The following is a 19,554-nucleotide window of genomic DNA, read 5'->3' on the forward strand; positions in this document are numbered from 1 at the left end:
CATATAATTAATATTATCTACTTTGAATTCTATCTGTTAGTTTTATTTACTGTTTTTCTTAGCACCAGGTTTGTTATGTGTTTTGGAATTTGGGTGTGCAGATTCTTTTTGTGATGGAAGTTTTGTTTATTTTTTATTATTTTTGCTTTAATTTTCTTTATTTCTTCTCATCAATACTTGCCTAGTAGTTGTGTGGTTGCCTCTACCTGCTCCTCAGATTCTCTAATATTTATGCACCAAAAGAAAACGTGCTTTGGACTCATGAATCTTGCAGCTTCGATCAAACAGCAGCTGAAGAGTATTCACAGAAGGGCAGGTCTCATAGCAGAGCTCATCTCCGTATGCTTAGCTAACCACAGAGAGAGCACTGTGGTTAACAGCGAGAGCAACTGACTGAAATTCTCTTTCCATAATCTGCATAGATCTTTCCAGCTGCCTTAACCACCCTAAGGTGTCCAAAATTTTTAAATATTAATGAAAATAGTACCTACCCCATATATTTGTTGTGAACATTGAAACAACTATAAAACACTTAGCAAGTGCTTTGCATATAGTAGGTGATGATGGTTATCATCTATATTAATTATTATTACTAATAATATCATACAATAATTGTTATTATGGCAAGCCTAGATTGTTATCTTCTCTGTAACCCATTTGGATTTGTCCTTCAAGTTCTAGTCTCTAAAATATTTTCTCCTTAAATGTATTTTCTAATAAGTACCCCATCCTTTCAGTTATTGTCCTACCCTCATATTTGCTTATACTTATCTTGAGGTATGTGTTATGTTATTGATTATTTTAAAATTCAAAGGTTTTTTTCTTTTCAATCTTTGGGCTCTTCAAAGTCACTGAAGTTTTTTTAAGGTCAAAGACTACGCCTTCTTGCATTTTCCTTCCTCAATGTCAGATGCAATTTTCTTCATAGAGTTGAACATAATAAAGTTTGTACTGAATATTAAACTCAAAACCCAAAGTTCTGTCATACAAAAATATATAAGGGATGGATTTCACTTATTTATATTCTGATAATTCTCCAATTACATGTTTCTTTTACATCCACAGCTGTGCCATAATATTCCTTAGTGCTGCACTCAGTTTTCGGTCTGGTTAAAAAGAAAAACAAGAAACAGCTGTTATATTTCTTAAATAAGAATCTATTTGGCTAGAAACATTTTAATCGAAAGGCCTTTGTCAAAAAATAATATGCAATTTTATATGCGATATTCTACAATGCATAGAAAGCATAATGCTCCCATGAGGTCCAGTACGCTATGGGTTAAGAACACATTACTCTCCCCCAAAAGTTCAAATTCTAGAATTTCTTAGCTTCTGGAATTAGGAAGAAAAGAAGAGTATTTACAAATAGAAAGCACAAGTGCTTTGAAGTACATTGTTGAAGATAGTGAAGATGGGAAGTTTTGCTTTACTTTCAAATATTAAGTAGGCAAGTCTATTTCATAGATACATAAAGAAATAAAATAGAATTTCTACTCTGAGAGTCCACAGTTATGGTTGGCCTCATCTGCACTGGTTCAGGTGCTGGTCCTTAGGAAACAGTTCAGCATGATTCAGATGCTTCGTTCGGTTCACTAGAGTTACACTTCTTTCTATTACAGAGTAATTTGAATTCTACTGACTTAATGAAGAGAGCAAACTGAGCTGCTCTAGGATCTCAGCACTCGTTAGACAGTCTCTTCTGAATTCCCGCTCACACCATACTGGAACCTGGTTAAAGGTGCTGCAATGATGAAAGATAACTGATTAGATGGACCAACAGAAAAGTTTGAAGAAAGCTTGATGCTAAAATGAAAATGTTCTTTATGTAGGGTCAAATGCATCTGCCACTACCTTTTTCTGCACAAGGTTGTTCCTATCTGTAGACCGCGCATACACCTTAAATAGCAAGTGTTCTCCTAGCACCCTCTTCTAGTTAGTTAGAACAATAATCCTACTGTGGCAATTGCACTCCAAGTGACTGGGCACGCGGGAGAAGAACAGTGACTGCTAGAGGCACACAGACTTTCTCCTCTGAAAGGAGATTATATCCAGATGGATTTTGGCACATGAATGAGTACATGGATCTTGCAGGAAACGTGTGTGTTCAGAGTGAATTCTGAACACCGCGGAGGAGACAGCTGCTCACATGATGCTCCCGAAGGACTTCACGGCAAAGCTACCTCACCCCATCTCAGTTTTGGCCTCTAATGGTATCAGAAATGTCACCATTAAGGTCAGAATTGATTTTACTCCTCTTATCATTCATTCATTTATACTTCAAATATTAAATAAGTGCTCCTGTAACCTATGTCTGGTGACTACAAAAAGGCATTAACATACAGTTGATGCTCCACATCATACATCATTAAGGAATTGCACATTAAAACAGCAATGAGATACTGCTACACACCTATTAGAATGGCAAAAATTCAAAACACTGACAACACCAAGTGCTGCCAAGAATATGGAACAACAGGACCTCTCATTCACTGCTGGAGAGAATACAAAATGGCGCAGCCACTTTGGAAGACAGTTTGGCAGTTTCTTACAAAACTGGATAGACTCTTACCATATGATCCAGCAACGTGCTCCTTGGTATTTACACAAAGGACTTAAAAACGATGCCCACAGAAAACCTGCACAAGGATGCTTCCGGCAGCTTTATTCATAATTGCCAAAACTTGTAAATGACTAAGATATCCTTCAGTAGGTGAATGGATGAATAAACTGTGGTACATCAAGACAATGGAGTATTTTTCAGTACTAAAAAGAAATTTCACTACCTATCTGTGAAAAGACATGGAGCAAACTTCAATGCACGTTACTAAGTGTAAGGAGTCAATCTGAAAAGGCTGCACACTGTAAGAGTCCGAATATATAACATTCTGGAAAAGGTAAAATCATAGAGAGAGTAAAAAGATCATTGTTTGCTAGGGGTTTGAGGCAGAGAGGGATGAATAAACAGAGCACAGAATTTTTAGGGCAATGAAACTATTCTCTATGAGACAATAATATTATACATTTGTATAATGTATAATACATTTGTATACAATAAATACATTTAAACATGTTATTGTACATTTGTCAAAACCCATAGAATGTCCAACATCATGAGTAAGCCCTAATGTAAGCTACGAACTTTGGGTGATAATGATATGTTGCGTAGTTTTGTTGAACACAAAAAATGTACCACTCGCGTGTGGTCTGTCGATAGCGGAGGAGGCTGCAAGTGTTTGGGGATGCAGGGTATGTGGGTAGCTGCGCTTTCCACTCAGTTTTGCTGTGAAACTAAAACTACTCTAAAATGTAAAATCTATTACAGGAAACAAACTAACTTGTTCAACTTTATTAAAAGCAAAACAACATCTGACCTCACAATTCATAAAACACCAAGATAAAATAAAAGGTATATTCACGCTTTAAACCAATATATTGGATGTCCCATGTAAAATATATATTGCTTGAGGAATAATATCAGGATGATTGTGTAAAGAGATGGGTATTAAAGAAATATTAAAGCATTACTTTATAATAGAACTACCTTAATTTTCATAAAGTGGCCTGACACTAGAGAGACCTGTTTGAAAGTTCCTAAGGTTGCAGATTAATAGTTAAAAACTTAAGATCTATTGAAATAATGGACTATATAACAGGGGTACAAATTAAACTATAAAAATGCTTTTTGTTGTTAACTAAAAACACAAAAATAATACTAAATGTGCACACTAAAGAGGATATCAATAGTTTTTCAAATTGACATATTTTAATAAATGTGCATATTTTAAATAAGCAAAATTTATACAGTTGATGGTATTTGTCTTCTTTGGTCCTTCTATAGTTTTCATAAAATCTGCTCAATGAAATTGCAATATGCCCGTAAAAGCATTTTGCTTTATTGCAGACATCATTCATGTCAGCAAACATATTTCCATTTTAATTTATATTTACATTGGAATTTGGGGTGATTATTTTCATTGTATGACTCAAAGTTTTGACTCCTGCTTCCAAAATTGTGGTCCCAGCAAGAGAGAATATGTATGGTGAGTAAACATTATTTACCCCTTACTGACTATTTGAAGCATTTTGATTTTAAAATCAAAATTACTTTCAACTTTTTCTAGTTATTCTTCATTTTTATCCCAAATACACAAAGTCAAGTGCCCCAGCTTTGGCCGTGAAGAACTCATGCGAAAACACACGCCATTAGCCCCCTTACACACGACTCACCCGCCCTGCCCACCTTACAGACCCAGAGAAATACGCACATCTAGCTTTATCTCTGTTCCATTGCACAAATTTCTCTTGCTAAGACATCTGTTCTACCTCTAGTTTTGTTTTTTGCAAATACTGAGCCCCTCCTTTTTATTATTGCTAAATATCTTTATCAAGAATAACTTTAATTTCTCTTAAACTAGAATCAAATATCTCTTAGTCAAATGAAAAGTAATATATTATAACTTTAAGCACAGTAACCCATTAAATCCTTGACCTATCACCACAAGGTAAGTTCTGATTAGTTACAAATGGTTAAACCCATGTAACAGTGAGGTGAGGACGCTTAGATTAAGGGACTCTCTTAAGCTCACAGGGCAAATGAAAAACAGAGCGAAGATTCAAACCCAGGTTTTGACCCCCATCAGCTCTTCTGTCTTCATGGCCAAGGCTCATAAAAACGGTACCCCTGCCTCCTACCTCAAAGGATGTCCATGTAGAGAACAGCTCAGCTTAGGAGGACTTCTCTCCTGCGATGCAGCTATTGCCATGCCTTCCAAAGCACTTTCCACAACACAGCTATGTGTGGAAGGACAGACTGCTGCCTGGAGCAGTACCACAGGAAAGGAGAAGAAGGAAGGCAGGGAGACTTCCTCTGAAAAAAAGCAACTCCCGAAGCAGCTGAAAAATGTCCAGCACTGGGCAAAGCGTCAGAGTTACAGTAATAAACAAGATACAGTTTTCACCATCTAGGATTCTACAGTCTAACCCTTATGTGTGTAGAGAATGAGGGGAACCTCCGGCCTTGAGAGAGATCAATGCAGAAACAGTTTGCCCGCCCAACAGTCTTTACCAGGGACTTCCCACAAGCCAGTTGGTCTCCAAAGGTGTTTTCTGGACCAGCAGCATCAGCATCACCTTCTTAGAAATTACTTATTACTAATTACTACTTACAAATACAAATTCTAAAGCCCTGAACTGACACAAACTTACCAAAGCAGAGCCTCTGAGAGTGGGCCTGTCTGTCTGCACTTAAGGAGCCCTTCAGGTGAATCAGCCACCCACTCAGTTTGAGAGGCACCACGGAAAGCCAATGTAATCACTTGCCCTGGATTTGTACAGACGGAATTGAATGGGCACTCCATTTCTGGTTTTGTGCTCACAGCTCAATAAAATCTCTCCAGTTCACGTCACTTACAAATATTCTAAGTTAACCACTCCCATTCTTTCACCTCTGCCATTCCACCTGGAGTGATTTTAACAAGAACAGATTGCCTGACTAACCCATGGCTGTCTTCACAGGCTACTCTAGCAGCATTACTAAGCCGCACTCTCAAATGTGGTAACAGCTCCCCCATACATCTTTCCAGCTGCAGTATTGTGACGGGGCTATTTTTCATGGTGATGGGAATACGATTCAAAAAGCCTTTAACATAAACCTTGCACTGTACACTCTTCATGAATAATAAATCAGCCATCCAAATGACCTTGCTAATATCCACTTGCACAGGCATTCCCTTGGTATACTGTAAGGGCCTTGGAACTCAACATTGCCCCTACTTGACTGGCAGTTATGGTTCCCAACAAGCTCATCAGGATTCTGACGCCAAATGTAGACTTGGCTGATGTTTTCCACTCAAGGTCTTTTGGCCTGGAGTTCACTCAAGTCTCACTGAAAGCTTAGCATTTCAGGTAGATTTTTTCCAAGTTAGTCTACCAACCTGAGCATAGTCAGTATCTTTATCATAGAGTCAGAGGGTTATGGTCAAGAATGATTTATAAATTACTCAGTAATAAAAATAAAATAAGATTGTTCGTTTATATTTAAAGTGCAGGCATTTCATCACACAATCTGCAAGCATGTTCGTCTCTCGTGGTTCTTCTCATAGCCTTCTGAGGGAGGGCCTAGAATGCCCATTTTGCAAGTGAGATAACTGAGGCTGTGCACATGACAATATAGCATCACATTGTCCTAATCCTGGGCGCTTATCGGATGCGTTTATTAGTTAGAACAAATCAGGTTTAGCTCTGTGTGATAGAGACCCAGGAAAGCAGAGTCTTAAACAAGATAGAGGTTTCTTTCTTTCTCTGATTCTGAGACAAAAGTCCAAGTGCCGTGCCTCTGTTCCTTGAGGGTGTCAGGGCCAGCCCACTTCTCACTTGATGAGTCATCGCCTCTGGGGATGCCCTCACCTCTACACCTACAGTCCATCAACAGGGAAGCGGCAAAGAAAAGGAGGAGAGCGAATGCCTTCCCTTCATCAGTACAATCTGGAAGTTGCCAGCATCTCCTCTGTTTACAGAACTGTGGCCAGAACTTAGGTACATGGCCCAGCCAGCTGCAAAGGAGGCTGGGAAATGTTCATTCTGGGTGTCAATTTGCTCAAAAAAAAACAGAGTATCTCTTTAGAACAGAGAGAACAGTTAGCCAGGGGAGAACTATCGACCTTTGCCACATTTGGTCTCTCCTCTCCTCCCAGTTCAGAACCTAGATCTTAACTCTTAAAATAGAAGTGAAACCCAGTAAATAACACATCATAAGAACTAAAGTTAACGAGTAGAACACATGAGAGGTTATCTTTTTTCAGCAGAAAACATTAGTGTACCTAGTGCCCCACACTCTATGAGTCTACAGAAATCAATTAGTTATGAATTTTGGTCGTTGCTCCCAAGCCACTTATTATTCACCCGGTGAGGAAGCTTCATAGATGAGGTTTATTCAAGATTTTTCACATCGTGGTCCTAAGATCACCTCCAGAGTCACCTAGGGTATTTATTAATAAATCATAAGCCGGTTCCTGCCCAGACGGAGTGAATCAGAATCTCTAGTAATGTGGCCCGGGAACCTACATTTTAGTGTTACTCCCAGGAGGGTTTTATGCCCGTTAAGCTTTAAAACCACTTCAGAGTGAGAGGAAGAAACGGATGGGTTTTCCTTCTCTCAGGATCTCTGTGTTACGTCCTCCCATTCCTAGTGTCCTTCTGCAGTATCTGCAGGTTGGTCTTTCTATGCTTATCAATCCCTGACAGTTATTAGAACTCAAATTTTATAAGAGGAAGAGATATAGAATCACCCAAAACAGTCAAACTCTTACAGTTATTATCTTATACAAGCTTCTTAACAACTCTGTGAGGTAGCTAGCAAGATATAACATTCCTATTTCACAGACAAGTAAACTAAACTGACCTTCAGAGAGGTCAAGAGACTTGCACAAAGCCACACAGCTCTAACCATCAGAGGCAGCCTGAGATCTTTATTTGACTGCAGGTCCTGTCTTCTTCTTCACCTTCTTGCAACTATCTCTCAAATAATAAGTTTGAAAGCAAAACCCCAAGGCGGCTTCAGCTTTGCCATCTCTGACCCATGTGGATGTTCATTTTGACACCTCTCTCTCCAGTGCCTGCAATTTATCCCAACTAGAAGGCCTCCTGAGCAATTCTTAATATTGAAAATAATACCGGTCACAAGATTTTCCTGAGGGAAGTGGGAGGGATGTGATACGAACGCCTGCCCCAAACACTAATCCAGGTGGTTCACAGGATACAGACACAACAACTCACATGCTGATAACCAAAGCTTTTGTCCCTCTCTCTCTCTGACAAATCTTATTCTAGGCTTGTAGCATAACAATGATCAATGATCCTGCATTTACCTCTATTTTCTTCTAATTATGTTCAACAATGTAAAAAATATTCACTTCCTAAGAAAGTTATGAACAGATGTAGGATTTCAAAATTACTAAATGCCATTTCACTTTCAAAATTTGGAAAGACCTCCAGTTTGTACTAATCTTGTGCCCACATTTGATGCTTCTTGTGGTGTGCCTGCTGCGATCTGTGCTTTCAGACTAGCCCTGGGGTTTGAAAGCATTAGTGTCTGGGAGGGAGCTGTCATCACATCTGTCTTAATTGCATTTCCATCTGCTCATGTGGTGTGCACCTGCACTTGGCTGAGTAGACAAGAACAAGGGGAAAAAAATCTCCTAATACTGTTATCCTTATAGTCAAAACCAAGATTTTTGCACTTTTTATTTGATAAAAGAGTGTTAGAGAAGGAAAAAAAACCATAGAACAGAATTCACAAGACATATGTTTTATTCCTGGGTCTCCCGTTTACAAGCTGTCACCATGGACATATCTGCACTGTGACATTTCAAACCTCGGTTTCTCCATCTATAATTATGTTTGCCTCTTCACTATGCCAGTGTGGGAATAAAAGGAAACAGTAAATGTGCAAGTGCTTATAAATATAAAAAATACAATTTTGCATATGCCATATATTCATATGTCACTGAGACTGAAGCAAACTAAAACTTACAGAGTGTAGGATTCTCCTAAAATATGGGGTTTACTGGTTGATTGAAAAAATCCATATGTGTTTCTACTGCTTCCATATGCTTAACTTACTCTGCATTTTGGTGAGTATGAAACGGAGGATCCAAACATGCAGGGAGAGAGGACTGTTGAAGAATTGATAGGTAATTGACATTTTAAATATGCTTTTTAATCCTCCAAAATGTTCTTATCTCCTCCAGTGGTTTAGTAGATGCACTCCTGCACTGCCGCAGCCCGGCCAGGGAAGAAAGTGCTTAGATGGCGGAGGGCAGGTGAGACCACAGCAAACAGAGTGAGCAAATACTGCATGAGATCATTCCAGATGGAGAGACATTCCCAGAATTAGTAGCAAACAGTGTGCAGAGCATATTAGAGGGAAGCAGCCTCTTTCAGAATGCTGCTGAATAGACTAGCACTGGTACAAGAGAGGAATCTTCAGGAACTGTAAGGAAAGACTGAGAAAATCTGCAAATGACAATTACTACTCTGATAGATAGAAGAAATCAATAGCCCAGGACAGAGTGACAGATCCAGGACAGATCCTGTCTTTCTGTCTTGAAAGGGAATCAGAACCACCTGGGCATTTATCATAACAAGGGAGAAGCAGGTGGAGTAGCCCTCAGGAAGAGGGGATCTGGGATAAGAAGAGGGAGGGAGGGGGAGGCGCAGAGGGGGAAGAGGGCCGGAAGAGGAGGAGAACCATAGAGGACCAGAATCAAATGTCGCTAAAGGAAAGTCCAGGTTTCCATCACTTCCATTTTAAGATAAGGTAAGGAATTAAAAGATAATTGTGTAAGAACCTGTCATTATGGTTTGGGAAAATTACTTCCTCAGGTATCTCCATGGCACATTGCACATAAAGCTCACCCCAAAATGGGGGTCAGTTATTCTCAAGAAATGTTCACAGTGACTTCATAAAGTTCAGAATCAAAGAATTTCTGTGGATGTTATGAAACAATTCTTCATGTGGGTTCTGAGGAAGACTGGCTCTGTGGATAGTAACAGTGATAACTTCACAAACAATTCTGTGATTAAACAAATCCGAGAAACATTGCTCTTTGCTGAGGACATCTCAGAACCTAATTTCAAGAGAACCTGATGAGTCTTCATGGGCAGAGCAGAGGGCATGGTATTACTTGTGAAATTCAGGCTCCCCTGAATAGCCTCTCCAACAATTAAGATCAAGATTGAAGTGGCTAGAAGGGGTAAATCCAGGTTGAAAGCACAGCTTACAGAGTGGGCGATCTCTGGAATCAGGTATACTGGTTGATGATGACTGCTTGATAGCAGCTGATTGATAAGAGAGATGACAAAATTTCAAGAGACTAGATATCACCAGATAAAAGGGAACACTATAGTAATGGTACAAGCTCACTAACTCACCATTTTCATAGAGGAATGTGTGGTGGTTGACAACCTCACGCATAATCAATGTAATTCAAATTCCTAAGAGATAACATTTTTTTATGTATCAAATTTGTTTAAAAAAATTAAAAGTGAATATGAAGATCTAGTAAGACAGGAAAAGGGAAAGCATATTGAAAGGGTATTGTTAAACACTACTAAAGAGATAACAAATTTGTATAATCCTTTTGGGAAATAATTTGACAGTATATTTAACTATCTTAAGATCGTTGTTACACTGTAACTCAGTATTACCATTTCTTAAAGGATGAACCTAAAAATAGTATAGGGGAAAAAGAAGCACCAGGCGAAAAGTCATTCATCACCCAATATTTTATAATAATGTAAAACATGGAAGCACCATAAATGTTTTCCAGAAGAGATGACTAACTGAGTAAACAGACATCCATCCCATGGCCAACTTATCCCCTCATTGTCTTTCTTACATATAGAATGCAATCCAGGACACCAAGGGAGAGCAACAGCTTTTAGATGTCTCACCAAAGAAACGATCAGGATAAAGACTCCAATGAAATCAATCTTTGTTTTCAGTAAAAGGCATTAGCCAAGAGCAACCCCCTTAAGACTGTTGTATAACTGATAGCCCGTGACGGAGATCAAATAGACCAAATTTCTTGGGTAATTTTTGATCCAGCAGCACCAAAAGCACAGAGAACTTGGGATACTTTTAGGGAATTTACTACAAGTTTCTTCACTTAAGTCCTTACTCCAAAGCCAAGGAATTATACCTGTAAGAGACCGATTTTCTGGTTGCAAGTAACAGAAACACATGTTTTCTATCTTCAAAAAAAAAGTGTGTGTGTATGTCTATAAATATATGGTGGAACTGCTCCACTCAAAGATTTTGATGGGTCTAGGATGGCTGGAGGATTAAGTGTTAGAAACCAGATAGGACATATGAGGACTCACTCAGGAGGCTGGACAGAAAAACAGTAATCAAAATTACCCTCCAGCTACTGTGAAGGGGTCCTCCAAGATACTCTCTAAGCATTCAGAATTCTGGCAGAAAATGTATGATCAGGAGGTTTATAGGTAATGTGACTGCGCAAGAGGACAATAGCAGAAGGGTCTTGCCTCCCTCAGCTCCTGAAAACAGCAGGCAGCAGGATGCAGTAAGACCACAACCAATGAGAAATTCTTCCAGATGGCAGAGGAAGATGCTAACAGGAAAAGAGGATAGGTAGGATGTTCTAAAGTGAAAAATTGACAAAGTTTGCTACCATAACCTCCAGGGCTGCTCTGTACTCACCAAGGGCAATAACAAAAACCATGAAATATTCTATTTGCGAGATCATATTCTTTATAACAATAATACAAGCGCTCCTCTCATCTTTAGGGGGTCCTCGGTCACTCCCACCCCAGATTTCTATCTGCTGGATCATGCTTACATGACTTTCCAGATAATTCTGCTCAGGCTGCTCTTGTCTACCAGGTCTTACCTGCCTGTACTTAATTTATCACTCCATTTGCCATTTGGACTGTTATCTCTGGTTTCTGTTCGACTGTCTCACTAGGAATGACAGTCACTGAGTCCAGGTGGTAATATCCTTTAAGAGGAGATGCAATTCTCTCCTTCTCCTTCTCTAATCGACTAGCAAATTTTCAACATTATTTTCTACTTATTTAGGATATCCAATGCCTCCTCCTATCACTGATGTCTGTTAATAATTCTGAAAATATCTGTAAAGAAAGTTTCCCTAAAGATATGACATGTCTGGAATACTAAGATAGATAGATTGTGCCTCAAATTGCCTTTAATCCTCTCCAATTCTAGTAGCATCTACTGAGATTCTGCTATATACCAGACTTTCTGATTGGAACCGGGATATGAAGATGAATGAGGCCTGCCACCTGCCTTCAATGCACAATACAGTGTGAAATATAGACATAGATTGAACAAGCTTGACTACTCACATGGTAAATGTTAGTTATTGACATCAGCTAGGTTTTATGGAGCCCAGCGGAGGGAAAATTGGCATTTATGGGAGGCTGGGAAGACTTCTCAGAAAAATTAATATTTACGTTTTACTTTGAGAGTTGAAGTAGATCCCTCTCTCTCTCTCTCTCTCACACACACACACACACAGAGGCATAACCGTATTATAACCTAATTGGTGTCTAACCCCTCCCTCTGAGCAAGCAGGAAGCCTGGACCCTTGACTCAGGCTAGCACCGAAGCCTCACCTAAACATGGAGTAGAGAGGACCAGAGGGAAAATTAGAAAAGTCTGCAACCTGGGCAAGAGTGGCTCAGAGACTAAGACGTCATCTGAACTGTGAAGTGTGATCAGGGGAGCACACTGTCAGGGGTGAGGAATCATTCTGAGGTAAGAATAGGAGGAAAGAACAGCATTTTCCAGGTATGCAGCCATGTTGACTGGTGAGGGGGCAGATTTTAATGTGTCAGGTTAGTTTGGGGAAACAGGAGGGGCAGGGCTGTGCTTAGATCAGACAAGGCTAAAACAGATGGGGTGGAATGTTTCCTTAAAAAAATAAAAGGAAGAAACTTGGGTTTCACATAGCAGATCAATAAAATAAATACTCCTGTGCTTAGAAGACTCTAATTCACTGGCTCCTATCCAACATCAATACCATTTCACCCTCCGAAATCCACACTGTCCTCACATTGGCTTCACCAGTGAGTGGGGGGCAGAGTGTTTCTAAGTCTACATCTGCCCAAATTACCTGACCAGCTCTCAAAAGTGCCAAAGGAAGATTGTCATAGGGTGGAAAATCTCCCCCATTTTCAGGATAGATTCCAAAAGATGGTTTGGGAGAGGTTTCAAAGATGCCTGAAAAAGATACAAAAACCACATGGCCAAATCAATGATATTTGTGATGTAAGCAAATTCGTGGATGGCTGTCGGGTCTTTCTATAATTCCCTCGATTTTATTGCTCTTCCAGTCTCCTGACTCCACCTAGGAGAAAGCTTCAATGAAGTGGTCATGATCTTTAACAGCTTCCAGGTGCCTTTGGCAAGGATCGCGTGAACCTGCTTGAGGTCAATCCAAGGTAGCAAGGGTAGGAGGCAGAAAAGTTCAGAGGAGCTAGGGAGAGCGACAGGAAACAAGAGCTTCTAACGCTTACAGTCCCTTTTGGTGAGGTTTTTAATTCACCCTGGACTTGCTGCACTTGGTCCAAAGCAGTGCTCATCGTGGCACAGCATTTGTAGCATTCCATCCTGGATTATTTGTTTTGTTTAAATTGTGATGATAGCCCCAAAGGTGTAGGAAGAGTGGAGCTAGAAACCCTCCTTCATGAGATGGCTGGGCAAGGTTTAATGAGTACCATGGGGATTCTGGCCGCGCCTCAGAGCAGGAAGATGCAGATTCTATAGGTACATCTATTTCTCAAAGGGTGGCTTCATCTTTGAAGGAATCTCCTCAGGTTCTTGTTTGCACTGATCTTCAACTGAGTTCCCACATCAGAACTGATTAGTTGTAATTGGGAAATATGGGACCAAATTTACATTGGAAAAAGAACAGCCTGGTGAATCATTGCACCATAGTTTGACAACTACTGATAATTGATAAGTAGAGGACAAGATGGTGGCCTTTCTGTGTGCATGTGTGTGAGTGGGTGTAAGGAACTTATTTTTTATTTTTTAAGGATTGGCACCTGAATTAACATCTGTTGCCAATCTTCTTTTTCCTTCTTCTTCTTCTCCCCAAAGCCCTCCAGTACATAGTTGTATATTCTAGTTGTAGTTCCTTGGTTGTGCTACGTGGGATGCCGCCTCAGCATGGCCTGATGGACAGTGCTAGGCCCAGTGAAACCCCAGGCCACCGAAGTGAGTGGGCGAACTTAACCACTCGTTCCTGGCTACCCCCCAGGAAGTTCTGAAGTAAGAAAATATCAAATTACCTGGAACCTTCCAGTCCTTAGAACTCGCCCCAAGTTCCTTGACAAACAAGCATACGAGAATTAGGCAGTGAGACCATGTTTCACAGGCCACCTAAAAATAACAGGAGCATTTCAAGTCCCCACAAGAGGGAAGCGGTCCTGTCAAAGGAAATCCGCGGAGCTTGCGGTCTATAGCCACACCGGAAGGAAGCTTGAACCGCAGTAGCAAGGGTGAGTCAACCGTTAGTACAGTCTCTAATCAAGAACACCAGGGGCAGAGGAGAGAAAAGCACCAAACCTTGACTGGCTAGAGAGAGAGAGAAGAGAGAAAGAGGGGGAAAAAGAGAGAGAGAGGAGCTGCTTCAGAGAAATACATACACTAAACTCAAGTGAAAATTATACCCGGTACCTTGCTGGGGGCTTCAAATCTAAGTCCTCCTCCTCTCCGGAGTCTCCTCTAACGTGAGATGAGAATGCAAGTCGTTACTATTGGCTCATAAAAGGAATCCTTCCTCCTTCCTTTGGTGGACATGTACTATTTTATTAATTTATCCTCTTACAGAACAAAAGGAAAGACTATGGTTCATAATTTATACTCTGTCACTTAATTGGGTTGCCTACTAGCTCTTCAAAAGACTTTCTGAAGCCAAGATATGTTACTCGGCTTGGGTTGGTGTCCTGCTTTCTTGGGAAACAGGTTTTAGGAGTGGAGCTGGTACCATTAGCAGCACCGGTACACCTCAGCATGGCTTCAGTCTATCTCCAGATTCATCTCCCATCAGACTCCTGGGAGTTTTGACAATCTCATTTTCTAATTAATCTGAGTATTTCTCAAGCACTGTGACTATATTTCTGCCATTTCCCACCTTCTATACTTCTGCACTGATTAAAATCCTACTAAGTCTACCAAGCCTAGCAAAAATATCACCATTCCTATGAACCCTTCCTGGATTTCCAAAGATCCAGGCAACTTTCTCAATTTTATCACATTGTCCATTCTGTTGACAGACGCATCTAGCTTCCTTCCTGCACAGCTATGCATGTTAAAGTGGGATAGAGCTTCCTTCTGCTCTAGTCCCCTCTGCACGTAGCACAGTGCTCTGTACAGTAGTATTTGGTAAGCATTTTCTATCATATTTCCTCTTTCAAATATATCTATTTTACAGAAAACAATGTGGTTTCATATATGTTACTAAATGGATCTGGCAGATGTCACTTTGCTTCTGAAAGAAACTCTTGAACAACTTCTCCTTAGAACATCTTATTCTAGGCAGATTGTCAGGGCCAAAAGAATATTAGGATGGTGACTGTGGGCTTCAACAAGAAATACGTCTAATGATCCTCCCTAATGGGGCAGTTATGCAGAGTTACCCCATGAGATTATCCTGTTCTTCCGTGAGGCAGGTATTGTGCTGAGCTCTTTGGTTATGCTTGTATGAAGACATTAGGGGAGCAAAAAGGACTAAAGAATGTTAATAATGGTTTGTGAAAAGAATATAAGGGGTAATTAAGAAGTATGTAAAAAAATCATTCCACGGGGCCAAGAGAATTTTTGAAAAAATATGGTCAAGACATTTAGTTTGAATGAGGGGGGACCTGTCAAAGAGTCATCTAAGGGGAGAATAAGAGACAGCTGGTGGCAATGGGTGGTGGCCTTGGATAATCCCGGAGACCGACTGTTGAACCTTGCTTCACCTGCTCTGCCCCCACAGCCTGTGCCGACGGGCATGCTGGAACCTTTAAAGAGACTAGGAAAGAAGAAGCAAAAGATTGGACTCTTCAGATTTTAACTTTTAAAATTCATTATTTACTAAATATGTGCCTAGACCAAATTGACCAGTCCAAGAGTTTAAATGTACACTATTATTAAAACTTCTCAACAAATATTTCAGGTAGATTAAATTATTTTACTTTCAAAATGAGAAAAAAATATAAGTATTAACAAAAACAAAAACTGTGGTTAACATTCATTAAGAACTTTTCAAGTTTTAGGAATTTTGCTAAGCGTCTAACATCAGTTTTCAGATGAGATTATCTTAGAGGGGCTAGCCCACCTTTTTGAGGTCATAAAAGTAGTATGTGGTAAAGCTGTCGTTCCAACTCAACTTGTTCTGCTCCAAAAGCCTTGCTTTTTACTACCACTCTATAATCTAACCTTAGTGTGAAGTTTGCCTCAGTGCCCATCGTTATCAAATCCACCAGCATCAATACTTTATGCCTTTAAGTAATAAATGTGGAGTAAGAGGAAATAGACAACTCACACAGTGAAAAGCACTGTATTCAAGTTCTTGTTCCACTGATATCCCACTGTGGGATTCTGAATAAATCTGCAATTCTCTGAACATCAACTTTTAAAATGGGGCATAGGGAAAATGTGTTGGTTCTTTATCCCACATCCAGCCCTCTTTCTTGTGGAAACAGTCCTGATTATGGATGGCGGCTCCACATCTTCATGACTTTCATTATCCCCATCTTGAGGAGTGCAGCTTATAACCAGCACAAGCCAGTTCACAGGCCTCATTGCCCTGGTCAGAATGACAGGCTTAGGAGCAAACAGATTACCTCAGCAGGAATCTCCAGGCCTGTACTCGGAATGTCATTTGCTCTTCTCCACTAATGCTGAGGTTAGAAGAATTGATCGGCTGTGTTGCTGGCCAACAGCTTGCACCCAGGAGGACTTAGCCTGTCTGAGAATGGAGTCACCGCACAGAAAGCTGAGCCCAGAAAAGGAAAGAGAGAAACTAGTCCCACTGAGATCATTGAGCCCTTGTCTAGTTGAGCCTAAAACCCAATCTATTATCTGAAGTTGATTATCACAGCCTTTATTTAATTATTTTCTTTTGGACTCTGAGTTTTCTGTCACAACCAAAAACGTGAATACTTTAAGTATATATGTATATATATATATATACTCTGAATTCTCTTTGAACTCAAAATTCTGTCATTTCTTTGTCATGAATTTTTAAGGTAAACTGGCCTCTCATTATGCATTTCTCCATGTGAAAAATCCTCATTCTTTATGAAGATATAAGACAGTCTACCTATAGGTGCCTCAAACACGGATGCCAGGCTTGGCATAATGCCCAGCACACAGTAAGGGTACTATATTTACCCTTATTATGAGTAGTACTATTACTATTATGGAGCAAACATTTGAAAATCATTGATTCCCTTTCTTGATCACAATATAGGGAATGAATATTAGAAAGTGATAGTTTTTCCTAACCACACCTCCCTCTAAATTACTTGTTGTACAGTACCATGGATTTTTTTCCACTGAAATAAACTCTCTGTTTTTTCATTCAGAAAATAATTATGTTAGCAATTAAAATTTGTTGCTCAAATGTTTTAAAAGACTCTTAGACAACTTCGACGAATCCTCCCTCTGAAACTCAATTACTGGCATCTTGGATAAATAACCTTTAAGAGCCTCAGTCCTTTTACGTGTAAAAGAGACTAGCAATACCCACTTCCTGGGGTTGAGTGAGGAATGAACATGACGTGTTTCTTCAATATTTCTTAGGAGACATTTTTTAAAACAGCTTTCTTGAGATCTAATTCACATATCATAAAGTTCAACTATTTAAAGGGAACGATTCAGTGATTTTTAGTATATTCACAGAATTGAGCAATTCTTACCATCATCTAATTTTAGAATATTTTATCATCCCAGAAAGAATTCCTGTACTCATCAGCAGTGACTTCCCATTCTCTCTTGTTGTCCAATCCCTGGAGATCCCTAGTCTACTTTTCTGTCTGTATGAATTGACCTGCTTCGGAGATTTCTTATGAAGGAAATCATGCAATGTACGGTCTTTTGTGAATGGCTTCTTTCACTTGGCATCATATTTTCAAAGTCCATCCATGTTGTAGCACGTATCAAACTTCATTCGTTTTTACTGCCAAATAACATTTTATTTTATGGATGTGTCACATTTTGTATACCTATTCATTAGTTAATAGACATTTGGTTTGTTTCCATTTTTAGCCTATTATAAAAATACACTATGAATACTCATGTACAATATTCATGTACAAGGGGTTTTCATTTCTTATAAACATACATGTAGGAGTGGTATTGCTGGACCATATGGTCATCCTATGCTGAACATTTTGCAGAACAGCCCAGTTGTTTTCCAGTCAGTTACACCATTTTATATTCCAACCAGCAGGCAATGAGAGTTCTAATTCCCCCACATCCTTGCACACGGCATTGGTTAATTTTATGTGTCAACTTGACTGAGCTAAGGGGTGCCCAGATAGTTAATAAAACATTATTTTGGGGTGTGTCTGTGAGGGTGTCTCTGGAAGAGATTAACATTTGAATCAGTAGACTAAGTAAAGAAGATCACCCTCAACAATGTGGATGGGCCACATCCAATCTGCTAGGGCTTCAATACAACAAAAAGGATGAGGAACAGTGAACTCTCTACTTGTGCTGAGGTATATACCTCCTACTGCCCTGTGACCTTGGTGCTCCTGATTCTCAGGCCTTTGGACTAAAGAGATTTAGGCCATTGCCCTCCACTCCCACTCTTCTGGCCTTTGGACTCAGGTTGACGCCATCTGTTGGCTTCCTGGGTGCTCAAGCCTTGGGATTTGGACTCAATTACACCGCTGGCTTCCCCGTTCTCCAGCTTGAAGACTTCAGGTCCTGGGACTTCAAAGCCTCCAAAATCACATGAGCCAACTGCTATAATAAATCTCCTCTTATATACATATATATCTCCTATTGGTTCTGCTTCTCTGGAGAGTCCTGACTAATACATACACAGTATTGTCTGTCTGTTAAATTTTAGCCATAATTGTGGGGGTGAGTGATTTCTCAAATTTTTTCCCAGATTTATTGAGATGTAATTAATATATAATATTGTGTAAGTTTAAGGTGATCTGATACAGGTATATATTGTGAAGTGATTACCATAACAAGATTAGCTAACACCTCCATCACCTCACATAATTATCTTTTTGTTTTTTTTGTGGTGAGACTATTTAAGATCTACTCTCTTAACAACTTTCTAGTATATAATACAGTATTGTTAACTATAGTCACCATGCTGTAACATTAGATCTCCAGAACTCATCATCTTATAACTGGAAATTTGTATCCTTCGACCAACATCTCCCCATTTCCCAATGCCCCAGCCCCTGACAACCACCCTCTACTCTCTGTCTCTGTAAGTACGGCTTTTTTAGATTACACATATAGGTGACAAGACTAAAGTTTTAGCACGTTGTACTCCATTTTCATTTGTTTCAAGATATTTTCTTATTTCCCTTTTGATTTCTTCTTTGATCCATCAGTTGTTCAAAGTGTGTTAATTTCCACATATTTGTGCATTTCCTAGTTTTCCTCCTGTTATTGATTTCTAGTGTCACACTGTTGTGGTCAGAAAAGATGCTTGATGTGATTTCAGTCTTGTTAAATATACTAAGATTTGTTTTGTGAGCTAACATATGATCCATCCTAGAGAATGTTCCATGTGCCCATTCTTCACACTTGAGAAGAATGTATATTCTGCTGCTGTTGGATGGAATGTTTGTATGTGTCTGTTAGGTCCATGGGGTCTAAAGAATAATTCAAGTCCAACGTTTCCTCATTGACTCTGTCTGGATGATCCATCCTTCGTTGAAAGTGGGGTATTCAAGTTTCCTACTATTATTGTAACATTGTCTGTTTCTCCCTTCAGGTGTTAGCATTTGCTTAGTGTATTAATTTTCCTGTTCCTTGAAGTTTTG

General features: G+C 39.6%; 1 protein-coding gene across 1 annotated transcript in view; it reads right to left on the bottom strand.

Moving 5' to 3' along the window:
- The window catches only part of LUZP2 (leucine zipper protein 2), a 455,713-nt gene that overhangs the window by 127,774 nt on the left and 308,385 nt on the right, over window positions 1-19,554 (bottom strand). The window lies entirely within an intron of this gene.

This window comes from Equus quagga, chromosome 14 (assembly GCF_021613505.1).
Source record: "Equus quagga isolate Etosha38 chromosome 14, UCLA_HA_Equagga_1.0, whole genome shotgun sequence".
NCBI lineage: Eukaryota > Metazoa > Chordata > Mammalia > Perissodactyla > Equidae > Equus > Equus quagga.